We start from the raw sequence: 23,056 nt of genomic DNA on the forward strand, positions 1-23,056 counted from the left end.
GTGTGTGTACTTGACAGTGAGCTGGACTGTGTGCCCAAGGGGCCAAGAGTTCAACTGTGCCTGCACAGAACAGATGGCAGCAGCAGGTTCTGTCTTGGGAAGATGTATGCGTGGGTGGGGAATGTGTTATCAACTCCACATTCACATATGGGCTGTATGTGGCTGTCACAGGAACCTGTCTGGGTTGAGAACACTGGGCTGCAGTCCGTCACTGGAACTCTCTGGTACCCAGGTGTCCGTATTCTAGAAGAATCAGTACTCGAGCCCCAAGTGTTCTTGCATGCATCAGCAGGTGTCAGGGCCTGGCGTGCGCCTTGGAGGGTGGCCGGTTGAGCTCTTTTCTCTCACGTGTGTATTCACGGTGCTTGGATAATCGGCCTGTCGTCGTTCGACTTGCTTTAGCTGAGCGCCTGCTGTGTGTGCTCCTGGAGCAGGAAGGTGTTGTACATTTTCATTCATGAGCATCTCATGAGTATACTCGTGTCTCCTAGTTATTGGGCCAGATTATCTTCCTGTGCATAGGCAGGCTTGCATAAGAGGAAGGAATTTGGAGTCAGACATGTTTGAGTTCAAATTCAGGTTTCACCTAGCTGTGTGATTTTAGACAAGGGATTTAATTTCACTGAGCTCCAGTTTCCTCATCCGCCAAATAGGCGTTATAATAATGCCTATTTCCTACGTCGTGGTGAGATATAAACAAAGAATGGACAGCCTGGGACAGGGTGACAGGCACACAAAAGGCACATGATAGATGGTAGGGATTACTGGTGCTGGTGTGTTTTGGCTTCTAGCTGGGCCTCCGCGCTCTGCTTCCTGTCCCCGTGTCTCTGCGTCCCGTGACCCATGACACAAAGCAATGTGTTAGACCAGGCCCTGCAGACAGTCCTCCACCAGCGCTCAGCGTGGCTGCAAGTGATTCCCCACAGCCTGGCTCACAGGACTTGACAACGCTGAACTGCACGTGTCGCTCGTTTCATTCAGACGTGAATGCACATACAAGTGACCTAATTTTCTGAACCCCACATTGGAACATCTGGTCTGACCAGGCAGATATATTTATGGGGCTGAAGGAGCAAGATGTTTGCAGTGAGTCCTTGAAGACTCTCCAGCTTCTGGCCTTGGCATGTTTGGCCACCTGGGGGAGCCCTCTGTCTCCTTCGGTCAGAGGGAGTAGAGGGGGATTTGAGAAGAGGGGAGGGGTGCTGGCTGATTTGAGGCCCAAAGAAAGGCCAGGAGTGGAGGCGAGAGTTGATTGCCCTAAGAAGCATCCCTTCCAGGAGCCGGGCCAAGAGTTAACCCTTCCGTTGCCAGCTTCCACCCTTTATGTCCCAGAGGCCTCGAGTTCTGGGTAGAGATGCCCAGAAGGGGCGAGCTTTGACCTCCTCGAGAGCAGTGGCAGCAGAAAGAAGAACATGGTATTCCATGCAAATGACTGAGCCCCTCAAAATGTGCTCAGGAAGAGTAACGCACAGGGTGTGTGAGGGTGAGCGTAATTTCTCAGGTCACTGGGACTCCCAGACCAGGCAAACTGCCTGCCACCCTGTGAAGCGCCCTGTGGACTGTGACCCTTCGCCTTGGTTCTCTGGCCCACTGCTGCCAGAGCGTCCAGTGCCAGCGTCCACCAGGCAGAGCTCAGAACTAGAGCTCCCGCCCGCTCCTCTGAGCAGCAGTTGCCCTGTGCCAGCCGTGCGAAGGGTGAGCATGTGCTTCTAAATATTCATAGGCCAGGGAGGTCGCTTCCATGTTACAGCTGAGGAGACCCAGGCCCAGAAGGTGAAGGAAATTACCACCCAGCTGGTAGGCCTCCTCGACCCCAGGGTGCGTGATGCCAGTGCCCTCATCCTCAAATCTCTCCCACACCCGCTTGCCCTCTGCCACTCTCAGTGGGAGAGCTCCAGCACCAAGACCCAGGCAGACAGAGGGACCTGCAGTGTGGACAGGAAGGGCCAGAGAGGTGGATGCTCAGGGGAGCGGGGAGCAGGAGAGAAGAGGTGGCTGGCCAGACACAGCACTGCAGAGACAAGCCTTTGAGCAGTTTCATGGCCACAGGCTGAGGAATGGGGGAAGGAGGAGGAAGTGGAGACAGAGGCATCTCAGGAGGCGGCTGTGAGGAAAGGGAGCCGAGAGGGAGGTGAGCTTGGGGCACTGAGGCTGGGTGGAGGAACTCTGCGCCTCAGTGTGGAGTCAGGTGCTTAGAACCCCTGGGGTGGAGGAGGGTGGGAGCCAGCAGTGTGGCAGAGCTACTCCTGCTCCCTCACTGGGGACAAGAATCTGAGCTGTCTGTCTGCAGGTGACCAAGCAGGAAGGGGGATGCCCTACTGGGAGGGGCTCTCCTCTCTCTGGGACCTGGAGGGTGGAGAGAGGGAGCTCAGAGTAGGGGTGGAGGAAGGGAAGGGAGGAGGGCTTTCCCACGGGCTCGGGCCTGGGGAGGCAGTCAGATGTGAGGGTCCTGAGACACAGTGCCCAGAGACAGCCTCCCCATCCATGACCCCTTCCCCACACCTCCTTCCTCGGAGCCTCTCTCCCAGCTCTTCAGGGGGATGCCAGAAACCCTCAAGAACTGAGGCTCGTTGATTTCAATGGAAAACAAGAATTCCAGTAAAATGGGGACCTCTGTCTTCAACCAGGGCCCAAAGGGGCTTTGAAACTGCCGAGTGGTCTGAATCTAAGGTGGTTTTGGTGTCCTCACACAGGCAGGAGGAGAGAGGAGCTGGGGAGAGGTCGGGAGGGGGTGGACCCCACTATCTTCCCTTGGGGACTTTCCTGGCCTCATGTCCCCCACAACAAATTCCCAGGGTTTGACGGGGCTCACTCTGGGCACGGGTCTTGGAACCTATCTCTTCCTCAGTCTAGTCAGCCCCCCACCAGGACACCCTGGAGGGGTGAGGACTGAGGGGGCCCTGCACACTGGTGCTGTGAAGCCCCACCCCAACGCCCATTCCGCTGCTGCAGCCTGCGGCCCGGGGAACAGGTGTCCCCCGCTCTCCTTGACTGCTCCTCAGTAAGCCCCGGGGGACCCCTGGCTCCTCCTGACAGCCTCTCCTGTCTCCCCCCTCCCACTCTAAGAAGCAACTGAACTGAACGGGACACCTGGGTCTCCCCAGGGCCCCGGTGGCCCAGCCGCCTGCCTGGCCAGCAGCCTCAGGAAACAGCCACCCCACCCACCACCCCCCAGTGCCAGTGTCACCCTGCCCAACATCACTTGAGTGCCCAGCATCCTTTGAGGTAGCTGTCCCAAGCTTGGTCCCCTCTTACCCCAAGGTATTTCATGCAAGAAAGCACCTTGGGGGCCTGGCCTGCAGAGACCTCTACCAAAGCCACAACTGTTCTTGTTATAGTGACCAACCAGCTCCTCGAAAGTCTTTGCCATATCAGTTCCCAGACCCAAAGGGCCAACTGGGCCCCAGAGTGAAAGATATTCTACTCTGAGCCTGCAGGGAACAGATGCCACTGACTGACTGTGTTTGATATAGGACACAAGTGACTGCAGAAGGGGCAGAGTACCAGGCATTTCACTGAGCAGGGAACCAAGGGCCCTGGGCTCAGGCAGGGGAAGGCTGGCTTCCAGCTGGGCCCCTGTCCCCAGCAGGTCAATGCCACTGTGCCCCCAGGTACCCAGGCTGCTCCTCTCTGTGAGGACACTCAGGCGCCACATCACAGGCACTCTTTAGGGCGTCGGGTTCACACTGGGCTTTGGCAGAAGAGAAAGAACAAACTGACTGATTTACATATTGGGTTCTCATTTTCATTTCATACTCAGGCTTTGGCCTTGACCTTCTCTTCCCTGCTTCCCACCTAGGGAAGGCTCCTCTGGCCCACATTCTGCTCTGAGAATCAGAGTGATTACACATTGGCCAACGGAGCTGGGCTCTACCCGAAGTCATCCAGCCAGCGAGGGTCAGAGCTGGACCCCAACCTCTTCCCCTACACACACAGCGGGCCTTGGATGGACCACAGGGGGCTCCAGGGGGCTCTCTCAGGCTTTCCAAGGGCTGGGACAGGACCCGAGGGTCAGGGCCTGAGTCCCTCTATCTGCAAATCCACACCAGTGTCAGCAGGCAGGGAGGGAGGCAGGCACCGGTCTGCACTCAGCGCCAGCACAGTGGGAAGGTAGGGATACAGTGATGGGTGTGTGGGAGCCAGGTGGAGGGGAGGAGATGGGAGGGTGGGGTCTGGGGGAGACTCCCGTGCTCCTTGGCACCTGTCCCCAGCCCTCAGACCCGAGCACATTTTATCTTCCTTTTGGTTGCCCTGCACTGGCCTCACTGGTTTCTGGGGCTTCCTCTCTGTCACAACTATCTGCAATGGGACTCGGCTAGAGCGATGGTCCTGCCCCTCCCCCCTCACGCCCCTCCCCCACTGGCAGGCCCCTGCCCGAGCTCACACCGCTGCACCATTAGGTGCTTGGTGACCTGGGAGGATGCCTGCCCCCTCCCTGGCTGACGGGTCATTCTACAGGGTGGGTGCTCTGGGGCATAAAGCCCCTTCAGGGGAGGAAAACCTCTTTGGGCAGAGGTCCCCAGTCCTTCCTGGAGTAACTGTGGACTTCACCCTCCACCTGCCTTTGTTCTGCAAGTTCTAGGTCGGCATGGTCCCGGCCAGATGCCTGGCCCTGGGGCAGCTGCAGAACCTGGACCTCCTCTCACCACCCGTCACCCGAGGACAAGAGGTGTGTCTGCCCTGGCCCCCAGCTGCAGAGGGGACGGGAGGAGCAGGTGTCCAAGGTGTGGACACTCGCCTGGGATTGCTCCCACCTCCTAGCCACCCAGGAGTCAGTCAACAAACACATATTAACCCAGAGCTGTATGTTCACAGCTCCCCCAAACCTGTTCAGCTATGTGGCAGGGCAAGGCTGAGCCATACCATCTGGCAGCCCTGGGGCCCTAAACACGGTCAGGGACCTGCTGATTACCCAGTTATGGACTTTAGTTTGGGGTCTTGGGGAGACCCCCAAAGCCAGGTTTTGTTTCCTGAGCAAAAGGCACACGCTGGCATCTTTGCCCACAACCAGTGTCTTGGCCCCGTGAGCAGGTCCCACCCAGGAGGCCTAAGCCTGCCCATTCCCCAGTCTGGCCCCCTGAGACGCCAGCTGAGGCCCATCCCAGGGCAAGGCACTATTACCAGATGCAGCAAGGAGCCCTCCTCTTTGTTAAAATTCTGAAAGTTAAAGTTACAGCTGTGCCACACAAAGGACCAGCCTGGGGCTCAGAGAGATGCAACCACAGCAGGATGCTAAAAATAAGGGCTCGCAGGGCCAGGCTGCGAGGATGACAGCACAAAGCACGCAGCGAGGGGGGCGCGTTCCACTCTACTTCTGTGCCAGCCGGGGCGCATCTGGGGAACTGAGTTTGCTTCAGGGGCCCACTGCTTAACAGAAACACTGCAGCCTAGATGCAGTCGCGAGGTGGGAAAGACGAAGAGTGTGCAGGGAACCGTGGCATATGTGGGGTGGTGGGAAAACCTGGTGTGGTTTAGCCCAGAGTGGATGGCTCAGAGGTGGCACTTTGGCAAACACCGGACATCGCTTCATTATTCATCTCGAACGCACGTTCTTTGATCACCACCAGGCCCTACACTGGGAGGGCAGTGGGATTCGCTGGGCCTGCCTTCAGAGAACGGTCCGGCAGACAAGGACCACGAAGATGGACATTAAAGAAGGCAGATTTCAAGTCTATATAAAACCGAACCCTCCCCAGTAGAGTTCCCTGCCACCGGAAGCAATCCAGGGATCATGCAGCAGAAGCGATTTCTGCTCTAGGGGGTTGGGGTGGATGAGATGACGAGTAAGATGCCATCTAATTCTGAGATGCGGCCATTCTGTCAGTGTATGGGTCACAGTGTTTCATGCTTTCGAGTGTCCACTTCCCCATCTCCTTTCGTCAGATTCCTTGGGGACCTCTGCCCAGTGTGAAAAGAGACTCTTAAAACTGGACAGTCTATCCGGTGACGTCCATTTTAGTGCATTGGGCAAGGGCGGCCATTGTCTTACCCACGGGATCCTTCACTCTGAGCCCTGCAGAAGGGTGGCTCTCCATCCAACTGTGGGGCCTGAATCCTGTTCCCACGGAACCAGGTGGGCAAGTGCACTGGGGCTGAGGGGTCCTCTGAAGCTGGAGATGATTGTCCCTGTTTAGTAGTAAGGGCAGTGGCAGGGGAAGGTAGTTTGGGCGAGTGTCCTGTGGCCCAGGGAGCAAGGGCTGCAGGAGGTGGGATGGGAGTCCCTGAGAAGCTGGTAGGGAGGGTGGGGGGCCAGGCACAGGGAGTTTCTTCTCCCTCAGCCTGTAGGGGTGATGCTGCATGCCGAGGCCCCCCAGGCAGGAAGTACCTCTCAGGTGCAACCTCAAACTGTACTCCCTGAAATTACACCAATTAGAGAGTCACTGGGTGAGTGAATATCCTGCTAAAAGGCCTACCTAGAAAACATCCCACGGGAACCTCCTCTATCGGATATTAAATTTTGCTCAAAGGCTGTATTATTGAAGTGAGATATGATCCAAGGACCTCGGACAGTTCAGGGCGTCAGAGCAGACACCCCGGAACCTCAAGAAGGGGGGTGCCAGAGTCAGAGGTGCACTGATCAGGCTCTGGGAAGCTTAGGCACTTCTGCAGGTTACTGTCTTCTGCTGGGACCTTGCTGGGACCACTCCATGTTTTGATGTCAAGCCCTTCTGGGGGCTAGAGCTCCAAGCTGGCCTGGACCAGAAATGAGCAGCATTTCCAGTGAGGCAGCTCATCCACTTTCCAGCCTCCCGGACGTCCCTCTCATGAGTCACCCTGTTATCCTTGTGGCCAAATATAGCTCCCAAGGCAAACCGGGGTGCCGCTCTGTCCTAATGGGTCTGGGAGGTCCGGCGGCCCGCCCCTCCTCGCCCTCCTCGCCCAGTCTGAGGGCTTTGCCTGAATCTTATTATCTCAGGAACACTTTCCCAAAAATGCAGAGGGAGTCTGGGCAAGATACAGTGGCCACTTCCTCCTGGGGGATCGTGGGACACGCTCCAGGGGACAAAGAACAGGGCAAGGGACTTTCCTTTGTCTAGTCCACAAGATGAAGCCGTGATCCTGTTGGGCAGCGGCCCTGCCCCTCTAAGTCGGAGTGGCCATGATCACCCGTGTCCGGCGTCCCCAGGCGCCGCCCCCCACCCCTCCTGCGGGCGCCGCCCAGGCCCTCGGCCCTCAGAGTCACCACATAAGGAAATGTTTGTGCCTCAGCGGCACGGCCTCTGAGCAGTGGCTCCACTAGCTCCCTCCTCCCCGCTCCCCGCCCAGGCCACCGCCCAGGCCACCTCCCAGACAGGCGAGGACTGGGGCGGTGGGACCCAGAAGGAACCGCCCTAGGAGGGGGCGCGGACCGCCCAGCCCCCACTGGCCTGGAGTCTGGCGGGACGTCTGGGAAGGCGGGGTTGATTGGGCTGGGAAGTAGGTGGGCAGGGCCCGAGTTCGGGGGTCCTCCTTCCTTGCCGCCCGAGAGGGACACCCTGCCTGGCTTCGCAGGAGCCAGCCGGAAACCATCTTCCCTCCCTCCCCCACAGCAAGCTGCTGGGCCCCGGGCTGCCCTGGGCGCGGAGGGGTTAGGTCGGCAGGACACATCTGGGACAGCCAGGACCCTGGCTTTGCAGTCTCAGAGCCGCCACGCCCTGTAGTCTATGACCAGGACCTCAGAGGCAGTGTGGAGGGATGGTCTCCCTGAAGAAATCTCACCTGCCCAGCTGGCCCTCCCCAGGAGCCCAGAGCAGTGTCTTATTTCCTTGGGCTGTGACTGAGGTATCCTCACCCCCAGCCACAGCTCAGAGCGGAAACATTTATAACCTGCCTGCTAGCGGGCAAGGTCAGGCTCACGTGGTCTGCCTCCTTTCTGGAGTTTTCCATTAAATTATTTACACAGGCTGGGAACAAGCCCACAGACCTCTGCAGGAAGCCCACAGGCACAAGGTGGCATTTGTTCTATTGCGAACAGTCTCATTTCTCCAGGGACCCCTCCTTTCTTAAATGTGACCCTTTGGAGGTAAGAAGCCTCCCAAGGTGGCACCTTCTAGGTCCCTGTGGTTTACTCTTGGGAGCCAGAAAAGTTCCCCACCAGATGTTTCCTCATCAGGGACCCCAAGCCCAGAGCAGCAGTCAGAGCTGGTAGCTCTAGCCTCCCCCCCCCACCCCGCCACCCCCCGCAGGGGCTGGGGGACAAGCAGGGGTGGGGCTCACCTCCGGAGCCCATATGCCAGGAAGCGGCCCTTGAGGATATCACCCAGCTCCTTGGGCCTTTGGGAGAAGGGTGAAACGCTGAGCACTAATGCATACAACAGACAGTTCAGTAGGAGGGAAAGTAGGACCGCCCCGCCCCCCGCCCCTACTTCCAGGCTACACAGACTTTATTAAGGTCAGATCTCAGGCCTGGTTTCCTAGGATGCTCCAGCCTGGACAGATTAAAGTGGTAGAAAACCTGCGCAGTGCCTGAGTGACACAGGAGCAACAAGGGTGGCCACTTATCTCCAAGGCCCCACCTCACAGGCAGGCAGGGTGCCCAGATGCTGCTGCTTAGAGGGTTCATCAGGATCACCTCACCCCTAAGAACAGCCCACAGTCCCCTTCTGAGGAGGGTCCCTACTGGTTCTTTCTGCATAATGTGGATGGTGCTTCTGAGCATGGGGTCAGCCCCATCCACCCCCAGTAGCATGGACTATGGACCATGCCCAGGCCTGAGGCAACTGTGGAAAGGCTGGGGACAGCTAGGCTGTGCTTTACAAGGTCGCTCCCTATGTGGGGAGGAGGACATGTGCCCATCCAATCGCACCCCCAGAGCCCCCTACAGGTTTAATTCAAGATGCAAGGGACAGCCCAGTGTGTGTAATCCACACTGCATAGACTTTCTGCATCATCATTATCAAGCATGAAGAAGCTATTTATCTACTCTTGGACCCTGGTGTTCTGCAGTTTGGATCTGTAAGTCCCTAGAGGCAGGAACTGTCTGGCTACTATATCCCTAGCCATGACACAGGCCTACCACTCAGGATGTGCTCGTTTACCTTTTAGGTGAAAAGGAAAAAAAAAAAAAAGCCTTTATTTCAGATTGCAAAGATCTGGGCCTAAGGTAAACTTACATGCTGAGTTTGTAAGGCTGTCCTGTGAGGTGGCCAGTTCTCCATCATGAGACATATTCAAATGGAGGTTCAATGACAGCATACTAGGGATCTTGTAGAGGGGTTCTCAGTGGCAATGTAGAAGTATGTTAGAGATGGACTTTCATGCCCTTAAAATGTACTTAGGAATAGCTAGCCTAACAAGAGGATATCTATATATCTATATCTATATCTACATATCTATAACCAGATGAAAGGTACAAAGGTAAGGTGGTTCTGTGATGGTAGAGAAAGGAGGGCCAGACAAGGAGACTTCTAAAGGCAGAGTCCCGCTCAAATGCTAACACGCCACGTTTACAGAAATCTTACCCTATGCCTGGGCTGTTCGCCTGCATGCAGTATCTACCCCCATCCCCACCCATAAAGGTGCTTGCTCAGGAGCCCAGATAATAAAGGGCAGTGCCAGGGCTTGAGTCTGTCTCTCTCCTGGGGAGAGGTGTGTTCAACACAAAAGAGCCAGAAGCAGCAGGAGGTGTAAACAGCGGGAGGGACCAGTCCCCATCCTGCTTTTCCTCCCCTTTCCCTCCCTGGGGAGTGCACTTCCCTGCTGAACCGGGTTCCTACAAACAGGCTTCCTTTTCCCACACACCTTACTCACCTGCTCCCTCCGCTTCAAGCCCCCGTCCTCCCATAAATGTGAATTTAGTGGCATCTCCTATTTAAATGCCTCCTAGAACCAAAGTTCTCAGGCTTGAGCCCTGATATCTTTTGGGGCCTGGCCCTGGCCGGCTACACTGGCCTTGGCTCATGACTTCCTCTGGGAAGCTTTTTTTTGACCTCTGTTGGCCAGGCACCCCCTTCAAAGCTGCATCATGATACCCTTAACTGCCCTTTTCTGGTGTTTCCCTCACCTGCCAAGGACACTGTCACCACGTGCCCCCAGTGCTAAGGCAAGGCCATAGCAGGAGCCCAACAAGCAGAAAAGAAGAGGAAAGGGTAAGACCACCATACGGTAGTGGGCGGGCTGGTGGTTATGCTTTGCGTGTAAACTCAGCAAGAGATAATGAACCCAAAACAGGCCAGAAATCATTTCCGCGGGTGCCCCAGGCTTCGGGAGGCAGGGCTCCAACTCGTGGTCTGCGCATGTCCTCGGGTTATGCACAGGTTGGTGCTGTACGTCAAATTCATGAATGCACACCTATTTGTACATCCCGAGTTGGTGCAAACAGAGCCCATGCACCCCAGACCTGCATACGCAACCAGGCGGTGCAAACACACGTGCACACATACTCGAGTGTGAGAACATTCTCGAGGTCGTGCGCATAGGAATACATGGGAACCCATGAGTTCGTGAATGCCAGATACAAACACGAGTTTGGGCATACTAGACCGTGTACACGCTAGGAGGCCCAGCAGAGGCGCCCACTTCCCTCCACGCTGGGGCACGGCGGCGGCCTTTCGGCGCCATCTTCGCCCTGCGGACATCGGAAAGACCTGCGGTCTGCGCAGCCCCTGCGCTCCGGCCTTTGTTGTCTGGGCTTCCGGGCGTCCATCACGCGGAGGCCGCGCGCGCGAGAGCACGAAATGGCGGCCGGGGGCGTGGCGTGGAGGGGCGGGGGCGTGGCGGACTGGAGCGGCGCCCATTCCCGGCTCGCGGCCGGGCGCGCCGCCCGCCCCCTTGCGCAGGCGCACGGCGCAGTGCGCGTCCCCGCGTTCCCCCCGGCGCGCGCCAGGACACAAAGGGCTGGAGCGAAAGCACGGAGCGCGGCCAGCGCTTACGGAGCGGCCAGCAGTCCGGAGCGGCCTGGACCGGACTACCGGGGCCGGAGCCGGGCTCGCCGGAACCGCCCGCTCGAGTGCGGCTTGGGGTGTGGTGCGGCGCTCCTGCCCCGCCCCTCGCCCTCCGTCAACGGCCGTAACGGCCTCGCGGGCCGGGGTGGGGCGGGCCGGGCACACGAGGGCGCAGGCGCCGCGGTGGCGGCGGCCGCGGGACGGCCTGGCGCCTCCATTTTGCCTCGCGCGCCGTAATGGCGGAGCTGGGTGCCCTTGCCCCCGCGCGGAGGGGCGAGCTCGCCTCCGGGCAAGCCCGAGGCCTTCTCTCACATTCCTCCGTCCGCGCTCCTGAGCGCGGAAGCAAGGTGACATACCTCTTGAGAAAGTTTTGGAATGTGATTCCGAGTTTTTCCTAAAGAAAAGGCAAATTACTTCTATAGTTTGCAGCTTGCTGCTTCGCATTGGGATGTGGTTTTGGGGGAGGGGTGAGGACGCTGATGCAAGAAAAGTAAAGTTTTTCATTGCAGACGTCCATCAAAAGCAATAAAGCATTTAGTTTATTTTAAAAAATACATGGTAGGTAATTTCAAAGAAAATGATAACAGGCATTCACTGAATATTATATCCCGGACCCTTTTTTAAGTGCTTTAATTTTCATAACCAGTTACAGATAAGAGAAACAAGTACAGAAAGGTTAAGTACACAAAAGTGCTTAAAGTACAGGAAAGCGGGAAAAGTAAACCCACTTTCCAAAACAACCACGACTTAATAAACTGGCATGGTTCCAGCCAGGGTTTTCCTGTGCGTTAAGTGTGGTTCATGTTATACATGTGACCCGAGGCATTTTTTTGATTAACTGGGAGAGCTGTGGTCGGGCCAGTGGGAACATCTCACAGCAGGCCTGGAGGAGCCACGGAAGTGCCCGGAAGTGCCCGGAAGTGCCGGTCCTCGCCGTCCCGGGGGCAGCTTCGTCCCGTGCACTAGGTGATGTCCGAGGAGCACCCCAGCTCTAGAATGTTGGCAGCTGGTGACCCAGGAGAAGTCATATGACTCATGATCATTTCGGGAGGCTGGGAGGAAAAGCTTTATTCCTTTCTCCCCTCTTTCTCTACTGTAGCACATTCTCAGGTCATAACTTATTTTAGTTTCCCAAGCTCCTTTGTGCTATGAGGAACTTATTTTCGCAGATCAGAGTAATCAGTTCCAGGTAGAGAGGGCAGGGCAGGAAGGAGTCCTCATTTGCGGATGAAGCAGCTGAGATTTAGGGATGTAAGGCTTGATGAAGTGCATGGATTAGTAGTGGAGCGGAGGTGCTTCATCTGGATGGAGGCAGCTGCTTGACAACCTCGGTCTCCAAGCCCTTGGCTTCCTTCCATAGGATCTGTAATTATGTCCATGCTTATTTGTTGTTTTGAGTTTTTTTTTTTAATGTCTCAAGATGGAGGGTGTCCCAAAACCCAGCTGATAAATGGTAGGTGCTTCTCTTATATGGAGAAAGAATTCTAAACAGGTGAGGGGGATGCAGCCAACACATTCCTCACTCCCATTCCTTATTAATCCTTTAAAGACTCACCTGTTTATCAAAATCCTTTTTATCCGCTTTTAGTTTACTCATGTAAAGCAGCCTGCCTGTCCTTTGGTTTCTTTTATTGCGATATGAATTTGGTTTTTCTTTTTTACCAAGTAGCATAATGCCTATTTTATTAATTATTGCTTCATTAATATGAAGAAAAACTAATGCTTTTAATATGAGAAGTGGAAAAGGTAGGAAATGGAACCAGAATATGATTTCAGGTCTCACACAGAGAGATATCTCGTCCATTTGTTCTCTTTCTTTATTAAATCACAAATGCCTAATAAGCAAATGCCTAATAAGCATTTGTGATTTCTAGAAAATCAGAAAAGTTCCAGCAACTGTGAAACGCTTTCTAGATAATTGCCTTTTCTTAAATTTTCTACAAGAAAGTACTTTAACATTCACTAGCTTGTGGCTTTGCCAAGTTACTTAACTCCTGATTCTGTCTTCTCATCTGTAAGATGTGGATAATATATCCTGGCAGAGTGCGGGAGGAGGGGGATTGATGGGAGATTATATTTGTAAGGTGCCTGGACCGTAGAACATAGTAGATGTTCAATAAGTAAGTGGCAGCAATCATGTTTCGTTGCTTTTCTATATTTAAAAAGTAGCAGGATCAACTAGCTGGTTGCCTAGAGAAAATATGAATACAGCTCCCTGCAGATCACAGTCGTGTGCCCAGTAGCACCCCAAACGACATCCAGGACTGCTTAAAACTTTTAAGGAAGGGAAAGTTTTTTAATTTACTTGAGAAACAAGTCAAGTGCTTGCCTGATGCATCAGGCACATGCATTATCTAGCGTAAATAAAGGGCTTATGTGAAATGGACCTATGTAAGGTCCCCTTTTATCTTTGAGAGGGCCTGAAAGATGGGGCTGGATGGCTACTGGGGCCCTGATAGGAAGAAGCTCTGCCCTCTCAAAGCAGCAGGGCCCTGAGAAAGCCACAGAGTTCTCTCTGTGCTTATGGCCCGCATTCTCTTTCAGCAGATGTGTAAGTGCTGCCTATGTCGGGGTGCTGGTGGCAGAGGGGAGAATAGTGAATAAGACAGCCCATCCCTGCCCTCAAGGAGGATGCCAGACTCTGAGCCAATTACCAGGATGGTGAGTGTAGGGTGGTGGGGTGCCAGATGGTAGCAGTGGACCTGACTTAGCCAGAAGACCAGGGAGGCTTCCTGGAGGCAGTGACGCTTCAGCTGAGCCCAGCATTCTCATAGACTCAGGAGGGAAAAGGCACATCAAAGCTGAAAAACTAAAGAATTCCAAAAAGGCTGGGCATGGGAGCTTAGGGGCCAGGAGTGACAGGAACTGAAGACACAGAAAGGAGCCAGACCACGGAGATTTCTATAGGACGGAGGAGAAGGAAAAAAATCTTTCCTCTGCCCATCTTAGGTTCTCTGCCTGGGGCCCTATAAATTAGACTAACAAAAGACAGATTACTAAGAGAAAAACAGAAGTTCATTAAAATGCACATCACACACATGGGAGCACCCAGTGATGAGTAACTCAAAGGGGTGGTTAGAACTTGGGCTTATTATAGCATCTTAACAAAAGAACAATACATTTTTAGAGAAGGGATCAGACAAAGGAAAAGGACTTGGATATCCAGGGTGGCAAAGTATGCGAAGGTAAATGTGGGTGGGGGGGTGAGGGGGCTAATGGTAGGTAGGGCTAGTTTTAGCAAGGTTTGTTACGTAGTTTCCTCCCATGCCATCTCCAGGCTGGTGAGGATTTAGAGTATCTCTGGTGATTAACTTTTGCCCTTCCCTGTAGAGAGGGGAAGGGGAATACTTCTGTAAATTTATGTCCTGCTTTTAGGCAAATAGAAGGAGGGCAGAGAGTTTTTCTTGTATCTGCTTCTTCTCAGTTGCCTTCAGCTCAGAATAATCCTTATGCCTAAGTAGCATACGTGGGAGTGGTATAGTCTGCTATCCTTCACTAGCTTTGGTTTACTAGAATTAAATATTTTTTTCCTTAGACCAGATTGTTGAAACTCCTCAAAAGACTTTTTATTTATTTTTTGAGATGTAACTCACGTACCATAAAATTTACCCCTTTAAAAGTATGTAACTCAGTAGTTTTTGATATATTTACAAAGTTGAGCAAACATCACCACAAATTCCAGAACATTTCATCACCTCGAAAAGAAACTCTGGACTCGGTAGTAGTCACTGCCCGTTTGCCCCTCTCCTTAGCCCCATTCGTAACCTGCTTTCTGTCTCTTTGGATTGGCCTATTCTGGACAGTTCATATAAATGGAATGTACAACGCGTGCTCACTGTGTCTGGCTTCTCTCACTTAGCATGTGTTTTTAAGTTCAAGGTTGTAGCAGGTATCAGCGCTCCATTCCTTTTTATGGCCGAATAATATTCCATGGTGTGGATAGGCCTCGTGAGAAGAAGAGTCTTGTATCTGTGAAGGGGATGTGGCTCGGGGCTCAGCCACAGTGTGAGAAGCACGGTGCCTGCAGTATCAGTGGGCTGCTGGGCTCTCCCCTTGCTGGCTTTGTGACCCGGGCAAATGACTCTATAATTCATTTTCCTCTCATATGTGAGGGTAGTAATAGCAATTCTCTAGGATTGAAGTGAATGAGTTAGTACATTTAAAGGGCTTGGAAAAGTGCCTGGTCAAAGGGCCAGTCGTTAACTCTGGAGAACAAAAGGCTGGCAGATGCAGAACTCCCTGCAGACTACATAGTGAGCTCACAGACCTTTATGCCAGAACCTTCCAAATGGCTACATGGCTCCTTTCTAAAATGGGATGGATTACAATCACATCTGTCTGTAAGTAGGGAATGAATTGAAGATAGCGGTTTCTACACCTTTCTTAGGCATTTAAGATTTCGTAGTTCTGCCGACTTCCCAATTTGTTAGGATGACGAACCAATGGAGAGAGAGATATATTTCTCTCTTCTACCTTGAGAACAAATGGCTTTGATTTTTTTTTAATTTATGTAAAATGTCAACATACAATAAAGTAGAAGAGTATGATTCCCCATTTACCTCAACATTTATTCTCATTTTTTGATTCTTGACGGATGGCTTTTGTTTCGCTGCTGAATGAGGGAGACACACCCAATAGGTAGGACCCGAAGGGGAGCAGAATTTACTACCCCAAACATTTGGCATGAGGCGTATTTGAGCTAAAGGCAATCAAATCCCAACAGATTCAGGAAAAGCTCTTTACCTCCCCCTCAACAAACTAAATTTACATTGGAAAGGGGCCAGTACAGGAGGAGAGCTATTGCCAGAGATACCTTTTACCTAAGAAGCTTATCTACGTAACACGTAACACGGCAACCTTTGTTTTCCAAACTTCTCCTCTGCCTTCCTTTGAAAGTTTGCCTTCCTCCCCAGTGTTTCCCCAGACTCCAACCCCTTAGCTCGGAATGTCACATAAGCTTCAATTACCTGTCTGCCCTTTGGGTCTCATTTTTGTGGGGATCCCCTATATACAAAATTAGATTTGTTTCTCTTCCGTTACTGTCTTATATTAATTTGATTATTAGACCAGCCAAAGAACCTAAAGGTTAATTTTTCCTCCCTTACAGAACCATCTTGCAAAGAGGACCCGGGCAAACTGGTTTTATGGGCAGATTGAGAAATGTATACTTGCCTAGGCAGCAGAGGCACTTCCTGGAGGGTAGGGATGGGGCAGAATGGCTGCGCTCCCCCACTCTCTCCAGATCACTTGGTGGGGCCAGGCATGGGATGACAAGGCTCACTCTGGGGAGCTGGCACTAGTGGCATGATGAAATTGTCTCCAAACACTGCCAGTCTTGATAGAAGTGACACCAGTGTCCACCAGAAGTAAGGGCCAGGGAAGTCTAGCTCAGATTTAGAGTACCAGGAACTATCTGCAGCCACATTTTAATGAACTTTGAAAGGCTGTGGAAATCCAAAGGAGCAGGCTCAGGAGGGTAGGGGGCTCTCTAGGTCAAGTACTTCACACCCTCTCTACTCAAGTGAAGCAGTGGTAGGGATCTAGGACTTCAAAGGGGAGGAAGCCCATCCTTAGGAAGATGGGAAGAGCACACGTTTGGTAAACAAATGTTTGCCATGTCTGCAGAGACAGGGAACACAGAGAGAAGCCTGATGTCTAGGCACTGCCTAGCTCCCCTCAGCCCACCACACCTGGCCCATACTCTTCGTACTTATCTCTGGTGATAGTTCTCTTCCTTGGTCAGGCTCTCTAGTAGCAGGCTCTCTTTTAGGCAGTTAAAGTAGAGGTAAAAGTTTTTCTTGAGTCTGTTGGGTCTCCGTGACCTTCAGCTCAAATTAGTCCACATGCCAAAGTGGCACATTTTGGGGAAGCTCGTTCTGAACCCCTTCGAAATGAAATGGGGTGACCTTGGAGGGGAGATAAAGGAATGAGAAGGGAGGGGAGCCCTCACTTATTCTCTCAGCTGTGCCCAAATTTTCTTTTGTCGCTGGGAGGCCTGGAAATGTCAGGTGGGGCATCCATCCTTACAAACACCACACCAATTTCCGCCAAGGCAATGTGTCCCAGACCAGTCCCCAAGCCTCCCTCTACCTCCCCTGCCCCTGCTATGCCTTCCAGGTCTCTCACTAACTTCGAATGGAAAAAGTAAACACCGATTTGGGGTGATGGTCTAGAAATCCATCCTTTCTTCCTAGCTTGGTGCCTCTTCAAGACTGTCACCCCTCAAATCTGTAGCCTGCACTTAAGGTTCTGGGAGCAGGTGAACTTGGATGGGAAAAATTTATACGTCTTTTTTCCCTAATCTTTGATTGAAATCTGGCATTTCCTTCCACTGTGTGTGTAGGCATCACGCCGCAGTATTATATAGGCAGTGCCTGGGACTCTGTCACCAGTAGAAGTCACAGCTATTTTTATATCATACCACAGTTGTTGCAGATATTTTGAATATCATCTACCCTCATGTGGAGGAGGAAAAATAATTTTCTTTCTACCCTGCTAAATTCTTCTGGCTGGTCTAATGATCAAATTGACACGAGACAGGTTAACAGGAGAAAATGACCAAATTTATTATATATGTATATACGGGGCTCCATAGGAAAATGAGACCCTAGGACAAATCAAGCAGTTGAGGTTTATATGCTACCTTGAGCCAAAGAGAAGGGGTGAAGTGGTTGTGGTTTGGGACTTCAAAGGGCAGGAAGCAATTCGCATGGAGATGGAAAAGCAAATGTTTGGGAAACAAATGTTTGCTAGGCCATCTTTAACAATGGGATGCAGAGAGAACGTCCATCAGTTGGGTCTTGCTAGGTTTCTCCTTGTCTATCACACACACTGGTTCATCTTAAACTATAATTATCTTTGATGATAGCTCCCTTCCTGGAGCAGGCCCTCTATCTAAATTCTTTTAGGCAGTTAGAGGGGAGGTCAAAGGTTCTTCTTGAGTCTTTTGTTTCTTGAAAATAACTAGCTTAAAATAATATCCCAAAGGCATATTTTGGGGTGGCAAACTCTGCTCCCCCTCACTCATCATGACTTCAAAATCATAGTAGTTATCAGGCCTACTATTTATTAATGTATTAAATCAGAATCTGGTCCTGATTTGTTGTATTAATATAGAATTACCAACCACACATGGCAATTGTATTTCAAAATAATTTGCTTCCTTTGTAATCCCGGGTACTTTATGCATTTAAAAACCTCACTCTGAGAAGGGTCCAGAGGCCTCACCAGACTCCAGAGGAGCCTGAAGCACAGAGAAGATGAAGAAGCCTGCCCAGGGTGTCCCTGCCCTCACAATCACACTGCCAGCCCTCTCTTGGTGTGCGGTGTGTGGCTAGCACCCTTCCTTGGAAGGCCGACCACCCGCTACCACCAGCTGGGGTCGATGGCTCATGGTCCTTCTGTTCCTTCTGGGAACATTATGAGGTGTAAGTGAAGATACGGACCATGCCCCAGACTCTTGCCAGAGGACCCTGTGTGCCGATCCCACTTGTACCTGGTCCCTTGCCAGAGTCCCTCAGGCCCCGGGCTGTGGACGTGCAGTTCTGCCTGGCCCGTGATGAGGACGTGGGAGCGGGTTATTGGCAGAGCACAGAGCTGGGTGGTAGAGCTAGAGGCAGAAGCATCTGCAGTTTAATATTAGGGCAAATGCATTTTTTAAAGCAAATAGTTCCTTGAATTGATACACGAGCACATGCAACATCGTTCAAAAGTTGAAAAGAGAATGCGGTGAAAAGTTTTATCTCCCTCCCTGTCCCTCAGCCTCAAACTTTACCAGCGTCTCTTTCTTTCCAGAGCTGTTTGCCACATTTACAACCCAAATGAATATGGAACCCTGTCCTTTATTACTTAAAATATTAAGATGTTAGGCACCTGGTCTGCACCTGGCTTTTTTAATTTAACAATATTTTCTTCGAAATTGCTCCTTATCTATGTGCAAATAGCTTCTTTGTTCTTTTCCTTTTATTTATTTCCCTAGTCATTTCGAAGCAGTGTGTTGAAAAAGAATGCCTTTCCGCAGAAACAGGAGTACCTAGACAGAGCCAGAAGTTTTAGGATAACTGTCGGATTCATTTACTCATGTCCAAAATTCCAGGGGTACCGAGTTAAATAATTCTGTGTTCCTCTTTAGGTGGCTTTGCATTTCAAAAGCGGCCTCACGGGACCATAGGGCCTTAATCCGAAAAATGACTACGTGGCAAAATTTTGGGCAGAGAGGTCAGAAATGTGCTGGTCTTTGGGTAGAAGACTTTATCTGGGGTGTCCCCAAATCCAGGATCTCTGTCTATCCACAGATAGATATCCACTTTACCCTTCCCAGCTGACCTTGGGGGCTCTTTACAATAAATGACTCCCTCTTAATGTTGAACCCTCCTGCAACCAACCAGCTCTCCTGCCCAGCTTCTCTTACCAGAGGTGTCCGTCAGGCCAGCAGCCATTGGCCAGTGACACCTCAGAAAGATGCCGATAGGTCAGAAGGGTTCTGACTGCCCCCTGGAGCTCCGCAGGGGCGGGCTGTGTGGGCGGATTCCTTCTCCCCCACTCAGAGCAGTGCCAAGTTGATCAGTGTTTCCATGTCATGCTTTGAATAACTTTGAGCTGAAGAATACGTGCTTTGTCCTAACAATCTGCATGGCCAGCAGGGGCCTTCTTCTCATGGACATCCGACTCTTTCATCACTTTGGGCCACTGAGATACACTGACAGATGCCAGGCCCACCCAGCAGCCTCCCCAGTGCAGTGCAGTTTCCTGTCAAACACAGGGTGGGGGCGGAGACAGTCCAGACCTGCCAAGGTGAGCATCTTGTTGGCCAGACAGGCTTCTCTGTAAAATAAGAAGACAGCATTCTCTGGTTTTTATATCAGTGCTTGAGGAGTTTTTTTTACTGTGAGTCAGTCCTGCCGAAAGGGGCGCCCCCCTGGCCCCCAGAGCTCAGGGCTACACTATGACCCATGGTGAATTCCACAGAGTTAAGTGCCCACATGCCCTCTGTGGCCAGCCAACCTGCTGCTTAGGGCAGTGGCCCTTTCTGGCGGGATCCTTCCTTCAGCTGGAAGCATGCTGATGAGGCTGAGGGAGCATATGCCAGGTATGTTAGCTTTGCGTGAAAGAAACTCAGCTGCAGAATTATAGTGTCCTCCGGTGCACAGTGATCAGGTGAAGAAAACTTAGCACAAATCCATCTTGACTACCACTGTCTGGTCAGGGGTCAGCAGCTCCCCTCCTGTCTGAAGGATGGCTCCACCAGTGTTTCTCCCTTTAGACTGAATTTGGCATTGACTGAGAAGACCTTTTTCTCCACCCTCTTATGTTCAGTACTTGGGAGCCTGCAAATTAACTGGGAAAATACAGATTAGCAAGAGAAAAGACAGATTTCTTTATTCACATACATGCATGGGAGTTCACAGAACACTGTGACTCAAGGTCATGAGGATAAGATTAGATAATGCTCCTCGAGCACTTAATACAATGCCTGGCGCATAGCAAGTGTTCAGTTAAAAAGCCAGCGTCTCTAGGTGCTGGGGATACAGCAGTGAGCAGATCCAAGTGCCTGCTCCCCTGGGTCTTCTGGAGAATCAGGGAGATGTTATTATATTGATCCCCCCCGCATGTCCCCCTAGCACTTTCCCCACTGCATTTAATCGGTCCTTTTCTTGTCCGAATTTCCGCTGGGCAGTAAATGAACGAGCCTGAGTCAGTTCCCATCGCAGTCGCTCACGTGGCCGACTCTCCACCGAGGCCTGTGGTACAAACACATTTCAGGGCGTGTATACAGGGGTCCCAGGTTTGGAAATATGAGTTGGGGTGGCGGATGTTTCTGGCTCTGATCTTTCTTCCATTCTTCTCTTCATCACAGTCCCACGGCTCCACGAAACAGTCATTAGAACATAGTTTGCCTCTGGGAGAGAGCTTACTACACATTCCATCCCTGGACCCAGGAGTCGCGCCTGGGGAGACTGGCCAGCTGTAGGGCTACGGGTGAGGCCAGCTGCGAGGACCAGAATAGAAGGTCTAAATTTAAACCGAGTCTGGAGGCTCTGGGAGCCAGGGGCCTGTGGGCCCTGGGGTGGCTCCCTTCCAGGGGGGCCTTCCCGTGGCGAGGCCCTCCTCCCGCCTCCCTCCGCACCTCCAGGAGTGGAAACTGTTTCATTTCTGGCTCCGAGAGCCGGTTTCCTCCCAAGGAAATATTGTCTCACCGCAGCAAGGCGGGATCTGGCCTGGAATTTCCCCGCCATGGAGAAACCCGGCCTTCGGAGCCACTCAGAGAGGGGACACGCCTAGAGCCTGCATGTGCAAACCCGGAGCGGACACGCCCAGAGACGCACACAGATGTAAACAGAAACAGAAACAGAGAGGCCGGGAAAACCCTCCGGGGACCCTCAGGAGCCTGTTCTGGGTTCTCGGCCCAGCTCTGTCTGCACCTCCCTGTGCGAAGGCGCGAATGAATCTCTCCTTAAAGAATCCATTTTTTCACCTCTACGGTATTAAAACAGATCTCTTAAAAATCTAGGTAGAACAGAAGTTTAAGGAATCAGCCTAGAAAGTTCTCTATTTCAACAATTTTGCTTTCGTCGTTCAAAATGTTTTAGTCTCTTTATTTTTTTTTTCTGAAAAACTCCTTTCAGAACCAATTTTAGGCACTCACAGGTCTGCCTTGTTACAGTCCCAGACGTTTCCTTTGTGCCTAGAAGGATCACTGTCTGTGGTTCCAGGAGACTTTGGGCTGCTTCCAAATATCGAATTCAAAAGATTCCCGTGAAGATGGTGAGAAGTGTCTGGCCCGCGCCATCACCTGATGCCCACAGCCAGCCCCCAGAGAGGGACAGTGCTCCTGGAAGGGCCAGTTCCACCCTTGGCCACCAGCGGGTCTTGCTAGAGCCTTGAATAGTCCAATACTCAGACACAGAGAGGTCAGCCCACCATTGGTCACATGGAAACTTCCAGTTTTAGCCACAGCCTCCCGTGGCAGTGTCTGGGAGAGTTCCAGCAAGGCTGTGTTTGTGCTTTTGTGCATGTATTCACTGCGATTAGAGGACAGGGCTGTCACAGACCTGAGCACGTGGGGACGTCACAGCCCAGAAGCCGGCACGCACACAGACTGTACCCACAGACATTAGCAGGAGAGCGAGTGCTGAGGGGACACACCCAGACACACTGCGTTGCCTAGCAACGCAGAATGCCGAGCCCTGGGTCGCACTCAGGCTGTTTTCATAAGGGCAGAATCGCAGGAAACAGGCTGCCCAAAGCAGACCATCTTGTCCTGCGAGTATGTCCACCAGGAAAAGCCTTCAAGTCAGAAACAGCTGTTTAACTACAGAGCCTGCTCATCCACACCCCAAAATGCTCACCGGGATTTAGATAGTGCAAAGCTAGCCCCGCAAATTTCCAGTCACATCTCGGTGACACGTACACTCTTGTGAGGGGCAAGTCTAGACCCCTTATCTCCTTTTGTTTCCTCTCTGAAACCTTTTGACTTTTCCATTGTGATCAGCCAGTGACCAAACAATCTATTTCTGTAACTTAGTATTAACTAAAGATTGTTCTTTTGAAATGTCTATAGTGAGTTACAAAGAAGGCCTCTGACCTTTGTTTTCAAATTCAACAATGCAAACACTAAACACACAATGTGAAAATTTAGAGGATAATTTTTAAATTTCACAGATAAACCATGCGGGAGGTTTTTTTTCAACTTTTGGATGTAGGAGAAAGACGGGTTTACCAACTTTTCAATGACTCTCAAAATTCCTTGGTAAACAGGAACACAAAGGCAGCTTTGGAGTCTTTGAAAGTGTAGAAAGAAAAACAAGAAAGACTCCTGGGCAGTGCCTCTCACTTCTTGGGGATGAGTATAAACTGAGGGCTGGACCTCGGTCTAGTGTTGCTCTGTGACTTTGTGATTAGGCAGAACTTCCAGAGTGGTGTTTAGATTGCCTGTCTAGTGGACAGCCGTGATCTCAGCGGGGTTCAGGGGCAGCCCCCGTGCGTAGGTCCTGTCCCCTTCTCCATATTTCACACACTGTGTTGGTTTTGGATGAGATAATCTGGTCTCGCTGGCCACGGCAGGCTTCCCTCCTGTCCTATCATCAGACAGCACGATCCGGAGACACCTTTCACCTACACACTGGGTCTGGCCCGGTCCTTCCCTGTTATGCAGGTTCCTCTGCCCTCTGTCCCTTTTCTTCCTTCTCCTTCCC

The 23,056-nt window shown here is 52.0% G+C and overlaps 1 long non-coding RNA gene across 1 annotated transcript; it reads left to right on the top strand.

Moving 5' to 3' along the window:
• The first annotated feature begins 13,736 nt into the window (after positions 1-13,736).
• On the top strand, positions 13,737-23,021 carry LOC120596898 (uncharacterized). Its single transcript, XR_005651251.1, has 3 exons — positions 13,737-14,047; positions 18,994-19,655; positions 20,719-23,021. It is a non-coding gene; the product is annotated as an uncharacterized LOC120596898 (long non-coding RNA).
• Positions 23,022-23,056: the final 35 nt, after the last annotated feature.

This window comes from Pteropus medius, unplaced genomic scaffold (assembly GCF_902729225.1).
Source record: "Pteropus medius unplaced genomic scaffold, Ma_sr-lr_union100, whole genome shotgun sequence".
Taxonomy (NCBI): domain Eukaryota; kingdom Metazoa; phylum Chordata; class Mammalia; order Chiroptera; family Pteropodidae; genus Pteropus; species Pteropus medius.